This window comes from Amblyomma mixtum, chromosome 7 (assembly GCF_055824585.1).
Source record: "Amblyomma mixtum isolate Tamu chromosome 7, ASM5582458v1, whole genome shotgun sequence".
Classification (NCBI taxonomy): domain Eukaryota; kingdom Metazoa; phylum Arthropoda; class Arachnida; order Ixodida; family Ixodidae; genus Amblyomma; species Amblyomma mixtum.
In genome coordinates, this window is record NC_143018.1 from 122419320 (window position 1) to 122431379 (window position 12060).

Here is a 12060-nt window from a genome sequence, read left to right on the forward strand (position 1 = left end):
GACGTGCTCGGTGTCAGCTTTCGCTTCCGAGGAGCGCGCGGCGACGCGGACGCCATTTTCTCCGGCTGACGGTGCTGCTGCCGTTCAAAGTTTTATTTTTCACGGCGCCCCCTCATGTCAAAACACTGAAACCAAGGCTGCAATCGAAAGAGCAGTTGTTGAGCTCGCTAACTAGATGGCGGAGCACGTCCACAACGCTCTAAAGTTAGCTTTTTTGCGCGGGCGATTTGAATCGATCATATGCGAACGATCGCCTATGGCGCGGTAGCGAAAGAGTTAAGAAATAAAAATCGTTCCGGTCATAGCTTGGATTATTCTACAAGGTTTTCGCTGAACTAGTGTATTGACTACCAGGGCATGCAAGCATTGGTCGGTACGGAAATATGGCTATTTAAAAATAAGCTTTTCGAGTTAGGAGAGCGTTTTTTCCGGAATGCATTGCCAGCGGTGTAGTAAATCAGAATACGAGCGTGCTAGCAGCAGGATGGTTAATTGATATTTAATACTTAACTTTTTCACTCTTGCTGTTAGGCTCCCTAATTTTCGAGAAGCGTGTAGCCCGGCGTTTTTATGTCCATATCACTTTTTAGAATTGAGAAAACGCGGTTGCTTTCACCGCCGTCGCATAACAAATTCTCACCATTTCGACGAGTGACGTGCACTGGAGAGGTATCTTTGCCTGCAAGCTTCTCGAGAGCCCATGCGTTTTTGCGTGATGTATCCAAAATTTGTCACGCCGCCGTGAGGGTTGGCTCAATCACACTCAAATTCACGGCCACTCGTACTTACACTGATTTCCACTCACATTTACGACCACTCGCTCACATTCCCACTCACTGACATTCCAACTAACAACCACTCACTCACACTCGCACCCATGTCACAACACTCTCAACCACTCACTCAAACTCAAAGTCATGACCACTCGCACTGACAACCGCTCACTCATATTCACACTCAAGTCCCCTCGCACTCACAACCAGTAACCTTCGCACTCATGTAACCCGCACTCTCAATCTCATTCAAACTCACACTTATGATCACTCGGACTCACAGCCACTCACTCACATTCACAATTATGACCCCTCGCACTCACGATAATTCGTACTCACAACCACTCACTTGCACTTATGACTATTCACACTCACAACCACTCACTTGCAGTCACAACCGCTAACTCACACTAACGTCCACTCCCACTCACAACAATTCACTTACGCTCATGTCCACTCACTACAATAACCTTCACTCAACCTTTGCATACCCTGGGTCGCACAGATGTGATGGTGAGCCGCCCGGTGCTCATTAAGTCTCTTTTGCCAATTTTCAGTTTGTATCCTCGAAGGAAGTGTTCGCTTATCACGAATCTTTCCGGAACCAATGTTACGCACGTGTGTTTCCGCGTTTCCTGCTGAGGCGATAAGTGCCTGTTCGGTCAAATGTTTAGGGGAATCCCCCAAGGTGGAGTAGAATTTTAGGACCAGGACGAATTTTTCTTTAACTACGAAGTTTCTGAGAAAGCTGTATAGCTTTCCTTTGTAGCCGTATGGCTGCGCTTGGGTGGATGCCAATGAGTAATTACTCCCTTATTAAGTGCCTGTTCAGCGTAAGCAGACAAGGGGCTTAGACAGGTTTTTGAAAAGTGTTCAAGTAACAATAATAAGTTCTTCCTTGACAATGGCGTGTCTGTGAGTATGCATGAACACCTCAGAGCCAAGTGACGGCGACAAGTAATATAAACAGCGGTAAACAACAGGACGAGATAGAGGAGTAGACAAACACGGCGCTGAACTTACAACTGAATTTATTGGAAGGAAAACATATCAATATATACATAAAAAAATGGGCACACGTGCGCACAGTCATACATCGATGTGGAGATAAAATCGACAAGCCACGATTGTCACACGTGTTGTACCTGCCTACAAGCTACCCTTTGTGCAGCAATGTCATTTCTTTCTTTGACAAAGCTAAAGAAGTATTACTAACGCAACCTTTTGATTTTCTAGTGATATGGAATGCTTCGGCGACTTCTCTTGTAATCTTGTCAGTATGAAAAAATAACAATTCTGTATCGTCAAAGAACGGCACGCATTTACATACACTGCAATGACTTGCCAAGTTATTGTTTGATTTAAAGCAGCGCAAGGTCGAAAGCCAAAGAAGAGAGCAAATAGCTCTCTTCTTTGGCTTTCGGCCTTGCGCTGCTTCAAATCAAACAATGAATAACCAACTCGCCCATCAGCTTGTGCTTTCAAGTTACCAAGTTAGTATCTTTATTCTGCAACGAATTGGCATGCTCCATAAGCCTAATATTTATGCATCGGCCTGTCTGGCCTATGTAAGTGCGACCACATGATAATGGAATCTTGTAAACTACCACCATCTTACTACGGACCAGATGGCGAGATCAGCGTGTGTTTCGCGAGTGGTGTGTGACCGTTGACCAACTCACGGAATTTCTTTGGAACACGGTCCGACCAACCCTTCCGAAAGGCATAAAAAGAACACCAGCAGAAGGAAAGCTGTTGGTCCTCGGGGACGTTGTTTTGGACTCTAGGCACGAGAAGACCTTGCGCCTTGGACCTAAGTTCTGCCTCGACCCTGGCCTGAGAACCGTTGAAAAGTTGGCCTTCGCCCATAACGTGTCATCCAAGGCTCAGCCTGAGGACAGACCAAGGTGTGTACCGGAGTGTCCTGATGCCGTAGCCAGTAGCAAGTGGCTTAAAAAGCGTGACCATAGGTTGCGTTCGTTGGTGGATTTCTTGTGTGAGAGGCGTTTGCGCGTCTTCCAGTCCGACAAAGGAGGCTTCTTTGTTGTACTTTCTGAGAAGCAATTTTCAGGTAAAGCATGTGATGCCATAGGGAAACATTTTAGAGGGACTAGAAAGGATCCGGTTCAGAATAATAAAAATGCCGTTTCATTATTGAAAGGCTTTGGGCTTGAAAGTCTGGCTAATAAAGTTAAGGTTGCAGAGTGTTCTATGCTTGAAATCTTTTTTCGGCTAAAACGCATAAGCCTGACGTTCCGTTTCGAGCAATAGTCTCAGAGCGTCAAACTTGGCAAGTAGAGGTTTCGTCATACCTTAATAAGCATTTGTCATCACTCTCCGTTCTTGACCCCTTTGTTGTTCCAAATTCGGAGGAAATTGTGAACTTTCTCTTGAAAGAGAACCCGGTTTCTGCTCTGGTTTAAGCATAGACGTGGTTGATTTATTTCATTCTCTTCCCCATAATCAACTTTTGCAGTGTGTTCAGAATTGCATCTCAGAACAGAATGATGAGTGCGTATTTCAAAATGATTGTGGCATTTTCGTTGGGTCCTTCCTGGAACTTTTATCCTTTTATTTAGAGAATACCTATGTAACGTGGGAAGGTAAAGTTTTTAAGCAAAAGTCGGGAGTGTTTATTGGAGCCAAGATTGCGCCAATTCTTAGCAGCATTTTTCTCAGTTATGTTGACAGACCAATAGAAAGTGACTTAAATGGAAAGTGCATTAGACTTTTTCGGTATGTGGATGACTTCCTGGTTCTAGTTAGGTCTTTGGGTACTGAGTGTGTGTCTGAGGTACTTGATGTTTTTTCACAGCATGGGTCCGGACTGCGGTTTACGCATGAGATCCCTCAGAGGAACGCCTTGCAGTTCCTAGATCTGAGCTTGTCCTTCTTGCCGAACCATGTATGCTGGCAATATGCTCCCAGGAGTGAAAAGCCTCTTGTTAATTACGCGTCTTTCCATTCCAAGCTTGTGAAATTCGGAATTGTGACAGGATGTATTGGTATGGCCGTCAAAAAATCTTGTACGCATCAAATGTTTGCTAGTCTTGCAGTCCAAGCCCAGAGTTGAAGGGAGGCTGGGTACCCTTATTCCTTACTAGTGGCTGGTGCAGATAAGGTTCTTAGAACACTGACATGTTCGGGTCAGCCAAAAGAAAATGCTGAGGGGAAGAAAATAGTTGTCATGCCTTATGTGCGCGCGTTGTCACATCGTTTTGAAAGGGTAGGGGCCAAGTATGGCGTGAGGGTGGTTTTTTCTGCTCCTAATAAACTGGGTAGATTAGGAGCAGCAGTTCAGAGAAAGCAGGAAGGTGCCAAACGTAAGTCTGTCTGCAAAGTGAACCATGTGAACAAGTTCGTTAATTGCAAGATGGGGGTAGTTTACCAGATTCCATTATCATGTGGTCGCACTTACATAGGCCAGACAGGCCGATGCATTAATGTTAGGCTTATGGAGCATGCCAATTCGTTGCAGAATAAAGATACTAACTTGGCAAGTCATTGCAGTGTATGTAAATGCGTTCCGTTCTTTGACGATACAGAATTGTTATTTTTTCATACTGACAAGATTACAAGAGAAGTCGCCGAAGCATTCCATATCACTAGAAAATCAAAAGGTTGCGTTAGTAATACTTCTTTAGCTTTGTCAAAGAAAGAAATGACATTGCTGCACAAAGGGTAGCTTGTAGGCAGGTACAACACGTGTGACCATCGTTGCTTGTTGATTTTATCTCCACATCGATGTATGACTGTGCGCACGTGTGCCCATTTTTGTATGTATATATTGAAATTTTTTCCTTCCAATAAATTCAGTTGTAAGTTCAGCGCCGTGTTTGTCTACTCCTCTATCTCGTCCTGTTGTTTAGCGCTGTTTATAGGTACTTGTCGCCATGGAACACCAACTCGCCCAATCTGATGTTCTTCTACAGCCAAGTGACGACTATGAATACTTTTGACTGCGTGGCAAATCGAGAGTGTTTTTGAAACCTCGAGCGAGTTCCTCACGCAAAGGAAAATGGCTGAAATGGGCCTCAAATACAGATTTTTCCAGCCGGAAAAGGATCCCAAGAGGAGTGAACGTTATCAGGCACTTTACAATAGCCTCTTGGGCTTACTTTGGGGCATAGTAAGAGCTGGGCTGGCTTCGTCTAGCCAGAGTAGGTATGCGGGACCGACATATGGGCATTGCAGTACGTTGTCTGCGAAGCACACAATCCCTGTATTAATCAGGACTGAGTATACAGCGCGGTGTCCTCGCTTGAGGACTGTGCGTGCGGAGACCTGCATAGGCATAGTGAGTGCGCTAAACTACACCTAGATATTCTCCTGTAGTATGATGCGTTGTTTGTCGAGGAAACGTTGTTCGTGGAAGAATACGCGTACAGCTAACTTCTGAGTCATTTTGCTGTGCATGCCCTTTTTAAACGAAGATTGCTGAGAAAAAACCGTATCTCAAAGTTTTTAAAAGAAATCCATTCGCCTCATAGGATTCGTTATGCTGTCCAGATATCAGTGGGGGCATTATTGCTGAAATACGAGTGCGCAAAAAGAAATAATTCCACTTACAATATCAAACATTTCAGAGAAAACAATCTCATTCACACGCCCAGTTCACTCGCCAGTGCCGAGAATTGGGACCTACAAATCAGAAACACGCCTTGCATACATGCATCGAGAGATTGTATGCATTCGTTGACTTGGCAGGGCAGCCTGCGTTACACGTACATGATACAGACGGGAGCCTTTTCAAGGCCTTAAAAAAAGAACCGTTTTTTGTACTCTGGGGAAGAGCGTGGGGGAGCTCAATCCTGTTCTATGGGCAGTTGAGTGTCCAAATGTCGAACCCTTCAACCTAATTATGAAAAGTTCCCCGGTCCTCTCCTACAGCAACCCGTTACTACCACCGAAGATCTTGGGCTCATGCTAATGGTGAGATAGTAAGGCACACATCGATGAAAGATTCCTATTCCCATGCCAGCGTTTTACTTTGCTTTAGGCGTCCAAAGACACCGGCATGATGCCATACGCTGTGTCGAGTGCGCTCCGGAGTGAATATTTGCGTGGCTCGGCTGTCAACAACAAAAATAGAAAAGCGGGTACCATCGTCGAGGAACAAAAATAGCAAACCCACCAATCACGTGGACTCCCACTAACGTCCACTCGAAACCACTCACATACACTCTTCTGGTACGTTAAACACCCATAAACCATAAACTACTATCATAGCTGCTTATCTCTCATGTCCAGTTACAATCATCTCTATCAACACTCCTCTCTCCTCGCACTCACATCCACTCACTCACACTCACGTCCGTGAGTCTGAGCCAGGCGATATGAGTGCACTAATGAGTGAGTGTGTCGACCTATGGCCGAGGGTAACGTCGTTTTCAAATTTGTAAAAACTGACATTGGTATTCATTATGGGCGGCTACCCGCCCCTCAATGATTAAGGCGCCTAAGAGTAATAGTTAAAAACATAACTATTCAATATTGGCCAACCAGCCTTCTGTTAGCACATCTTAACTATATTCTGACATACTACATCACTGACAGTGCGATGTTGAAAAAGTTGTCGTCTAACTAAAAAAGCCTGTTTTCAAAAATTGTGCAAAACTTAGGTGAAACACTGTATACATGGTATATGCACAAAGCAGCCATATGAAAAAGGCGGCATACAAACCGCGCCAGCTGTTAGACTTGGATTGTCCTCAGCCGTCCTGCTCAGAATAATGTTTTTTGTGTATCAGCGTACGACATCTTCACCTGGCCGAAAACGATGGAAAGGGTTGTGCTAGGAGGAGCCCTGAACTTCCGTAAAAATGTAGACGCCGGCCATATAAAGCATTTCATCACTGTAGCCTCTTATCTCGGCGACAAGATATGCCTTGAAATGGTAACGTCACAGTCATCTTGTGCACGTCGATAACATTTTCTGCGGCGGATTTTGGGCACAAGCGCTATCGTCATACGGTTCACTCGCTTAAAATTTGAAATTCGCTTAATTACCAATACCCGTTGACAATGTGGTAGCATTAGTTATTTTTGCTGACTCCATTCAAGCTAGCAATAATTGAAGTTCGTGGTTCAAATCTTTCGCCGCCTTGTGTGATGTGTCGCATGCTCGTGAAAGGGCGCTTCCTCAATCCTTTTGTTTGTCCACCCTTCCGGCGAAGCGTACGAACCTGAGCTCTGTGCGAGATGCGGCTGTCTCACACAGAGCTTCCCCTTCAGCGACACCTGAACGACCATGCCTGAGCCGCCGTTTGCAACAATGGTTCCCCGGACCTGTGCGAACCACATGTGTAATCACATCATCATCATCAGCAGCCTGACTACACCCACTGCGGAGCAAAGGCCTCTCCCATGTCTCTCCAATTAACCCTGTCTTTTGCCAGTCGCGGCCTACCTATCCCCGCAAACCTCTTAATCTTATCCGTCCACCTAACTTTCCACCGCCCCTGCCACGCTTGCCTTCTCCTGGAATCCACTCCGTTACCATTAAAAACAAGCGGTTATCTTGCCTTCGCGTTACATGCCTTGCACATCCCCATTTGTCCTTCCTCTTTATTTCGACCTGGATGTCATTAACCCGCATTTGTTGCCTCACCCACTCTGCCGGCTTCCGGTCTGTTAACGTTGCACCTATCATTTTTTCTTTCCATAGGTCGCTGCGTCGTCCTTAACTTATGCTGAAGCCTCTTCGTTAGCCTCCATGTTTCTGCCCCATAGGTGAGTAACGGTAAGATACAGGTGTTGTGTCCTTCTCTCTCATAAGGCACCGACAAAATGAAATGAAATGAAAAGTTTGTTCTCTTTCTTTCGAACTTTAACTTTTGCCCTCACACGCAAGTGCCCGCGTTCTCGTCCTTTTGGACTCACACGAGCGCGGATGGAAGTTGATGAACATGACAATATTCAAAGCAATGCCGGAAAGGCTGACAGTTTTAAGCATGAAATGCTTTTAGCGCCCGTTGTCGGCAGTGTGGTGACGTCACGCCGAGACCGAGAGCCATCATCCGGGCACTGAAACCCACTCATCCGGGCACTGAATTCCACTCATCCGGGCTCTGAAATGAGAACATCCGAGCACCGTACGAGAATTGTCGAGATTCAGCGAGACTCTCTTAGCCCTCCTACGGGACCGGCATACAAGCGCTGGTTGCTCTCCAAACGAGTCACAAAAAATAACTGCTGCCAGTGTCTTCTCAATGTTTATCAATATATCAGTCGAGCTGTGCATTTGATAATGCACGGAATTATAATTTCCGATTTCTAATAACGCGTGCAAAAAGCACATAGACGCCACAATACACTTCGTTGTCATACGTGATCTGTTAGGGGCTTTGAGAGAAGGCCGCTTAGAGAAATTTAGCTCCCGTTGTCGGCACGTCACGCCGAGACCGAGAGCCGACATCCGGGCACTGAATTCCACTCATCCGGGCACTGAAACGAGAGCATCCGGGCACCGTACGAGATTTAACGAGACTCTCTAAGCCCTCCTACAGGACCGGCATACAAGCGCCGGTAGCTTCGCGCCGAACGGGTGGTGGCGTTCCTCTCTTCCTGTACGGTGCGGTTCGGGTGTCCACCGAGATGACAGAGAACTACTGTGCCATTTCCTTTCCTCAAAAAGCCTTGCGTTCAAAGGGCAAGGCATCGCGCCGAACGGGTGGTGGCGTTCCGCCCTTCCTGTAAATTGTAAATTGGTTTTTGAGGAAAGGAAATGGCGCAGTAACTGTCTCACATATCTCGGCGGACACCTGAGAGAGAGAGAGAGAGAGAAAACTTTATTTACAAAGGAATTCGGGGCACGCCCCAGGGTCCCCGCACGACCCCACTGCACTCAAGTGTTTATGTTCCTGAGGTCCATAACACTGGCAGCACGGCCGGTGGCGATGGTCTGCACGGCCGGGTCCTCCGAGTGCAGCAGGGTCTCCCAGTCCTCCCAGGTCTTGAGGTTCTCTAGGTCCCGCGGGGGAGGGTCCGCCGGGCAGAGGGAAATGATGTGGAGGGAAGAAGCGAAGGGTTCTGGGCATAGGGCGCAAGCAGGAGTGGGGAAGGAGGGATGATAGTGGGTTAGGGTAAGGGGCGAGGGGAGAGTATGTGTTTGTAATCTGCGCCAGAGTGTTGCGTGTCTGTTATCTAGGGAGGGGTGGGGCGGGGGGTAGAGCTGGCGAGAGGCTCTGTATGCCTGGGTCAGCTCACTGAATGAGTGCATGCGATCCTTCGTGAATCCCCGATCCGAGGACACCTGAGCCCGGTTTAAAGAACCTCGGGCTAAAAGGTTGGCGGCCTCGTTTCCGGGATTCCCGGAGTGCGCAGGCACCCATATCAGCTCCACTTGGCGGGGCGGGGGTGCATCGGGCGAGTCCAGTATGCCAAAAGCAGGGACATGAACTCGGCCTCGAGCGAAATTTAGAATCGCAGTTTTAGAGTCAGTTAAAATATACCGGGCTTCCGTGCGGGTTATAGCAAGTGCAATGGCGGCTTCCTCTGCAGCCTCTGGGGACGTATCTGGAGGGAGAGGTAGTGTGAGGAGGGTGGATGAAGAGGAGTCCAAGGCAGCTGCTGTCGCTTCATCACCCGTGCAGGCAGCGTCCACCCATACGGCGTCCGGCTGGGGGCCGTACGCTCGATGGAGTGCCTTCGCACGGGCTCTGCGGCGCTGCTCATGGTGGGACGGGTGCATATTCCTCGGGAGCGGCCTGATGAGAAGCTCTCGGTGAAGGGATCGTGGGATGGCGAGAAGGGTTGGGTCGTTGGCCGGTATTTTGATTCCCAGGGAGTCCAGGATATACCGACCTGTGGAAGTTTTTGTGAGCCTGATGTATTGGGCCTGTCGGTGGGCCTCCACCAGTTCCCCGATCGTGTTGTGGAGACCCAGGCCTAGTAATCTGTCTGTGGGTGTGTTGAGGGGAAGATGAAGTGCTACCTTGAATGCCTTGCGAATCAAAGCATCCAAAGCGTTTATGTCATGTTTGGATAGTTGTAAATATGGGGTAGTATACAGTACACGGCTGAGGACAAAGGCATGAATGAGGCGACATAGGTCGCGCTCCTTCATGCCTCTATGATGTCCCGAAACCCTGCGGATGAGGTGCGATATCGCGCCTGCAACCTGCTTGAGTTTCTTGAGGGTAGTGGTGTTTTTGCCATCGTTCTGAATGTGCAGGCCCAATATACGGAGGGTGCCAACCTCAGGTACCGGGTCACCATCCAGTTCAATGGCAATGGGGGAGCGGGGACAGCGGTGGTTCTCAGGTCGGATGAGGAGCAGTTCGAACTTCTCTGGGGAGCAAGACAGTCCGATGGTCCGTGCGTAATTTTGGGTGAGGGTGGCTGCTTCCTGTAAGGTGTTCTCTATGTCGCCGTCACTGCCGTGGGTGGTCCACAGGGTGATATCGTCGGCATAAAGAGTGTGCTTGAGGTGGGGAATAGTTGCCAATTTCCGGGCGAGGGGTATGAGGGTGATGTTAAAGAGAAAGGGGGAAAGGACGGACCCTTCAGGGGTGCCGATACTCTGAAGCGTGTAGGAGGGGGAAGACAGAGGGCCGAAGTGTATCTCAGCCGTGCGGTCAGTCAGGAATGCTTGAATGTAGGCATACGTGCGCACACCCACATTCAATGGGGATAGAGCAGTCATGATCGCCTGATGTTCAATGCGATCAAAAGCTTTGGAGAGATCCAAAGCTAAGACTGCCTTGGTGTGACCTGGAAGAAGCGGGTCAAAAAGGTCGTGTGTGAGTTGCAGCATGGCATCCTGTGCGGATAGATGAGGGCGGAATCCCACCATGCTATGCGGGTAGAGATTGTTGTCCGCCATGTGACTTGTGAGTCTCGCTAACACAACATGCTCGAGGAGCTTTCCCGAGGCATGAGGTAAGCGAAATCGGGCGAAGGTTTTGAATGGTGAGTGGTTTGTTGGGTTTTGGTATAAATATTACCTTCGCGTGGCGCCAGGACTGTGGGAGGTTACCCTCCCTCCAGCACTGGTTGAAGTATTTCGTAATGTGGGTGATCGATTGGTCATCCAGATTACGGAGCATGGAGTTTGTGATTTGGTCTGCACCAGGTGCGGAGTTGGCGCGGAGAGTCAGGAGGGCCGCTCTGACTTCCGTCTCCGTGATGTCGGTGTCGAGTGTTGGATTTGCTTGTCCTGTGTAGTGCGGTAGAGGTATGGGGCCGCCTGGAGATGTGTACATGGTTTGAAGTGTGTCTAGAAGGGTGTCGGGATCGTCAATGTGTTCATGTGTGAGGCGTGTCACGTGGTGCTGTGCTGCTGATTTGGTGCGTGTGGGGTCAATGAGGTGTCGGAGGAGTTGCCATGCACGTTTGCTGGACAGGTTTCCGGCGATGCCGTCACATATCTGTCCCCAGTTGGATCGACAGAGCTCCTCAGAGTGCTGTTGGATTTGTGTCTGCAGCGCGGCCAGCCGCTTTTTAAGCGTTCTGTTGTGTTTGTTGCCTTTCCAGCGTTCCAGGATGCTGTGATAAGCCTCCCAGAGGTGGGCTAGGCGTGTGTCAAGGGTCGGTGTTTCGGTTGTAGTTTCAATGTGTCGCGTGTTGTGGTGAACGTCATGCTTGAGTGATTGCACCCATGCATCGATGTCTGCGATGGGAGTGTCTGGGAGGGCGGTGCGTGCAGCGCGAAAGGCATCCCAGTTAATGAGTTCGTGTGTCATATTTGCGTGACGGGGTGGTTTGTATGGGACAGTAATTTGTATAATGTAATGATCACTGCCCAGTGTATGTTGTGTTCTGTTCCAGGTAACGCCGCGGATACAGCGGCTCAGCGTCAGGTCCGGACTGGTGTCCATGCTGACACTGTTGCCGATCCGCGTAGGCGTCTGAAACGTGTTGTGCACAGTGAGTTGGAGGTTCTGCAGGAGCAGCCAGAGCCTGCGACCTCGATGCGTCGTGGTTGTGTATCCCCAGTCAGTATGCTGACTGTTGAAGTCCCTACCGATGAGTAGGGGATGTTTCCCTGCTAGATGGTGTAGCTTTCGCAGAAGTGATTCTAGCGGGGCCATCGGCAGGGACGGGGGGTGGTATATGTTTGCTATAGATATAGAAGGAAGTGAATGTGTGTGATGTATAATTTCCGTGATCACGCAGGGCGTCTCAGACGTAATGTGATGAGTTTTGTAGGTGAGGCTGCGGTGGATGAGTGTGGACGCCCTGGGTGTGTTAGTGGTATCCGAGTGTGTAGATGTGTAGCTGGGGAGGGTTGCTCGGTGTGCAGTCTCCTGGAGAAGAAGTATGTGGGGCGTGGGTGTGATGGTGG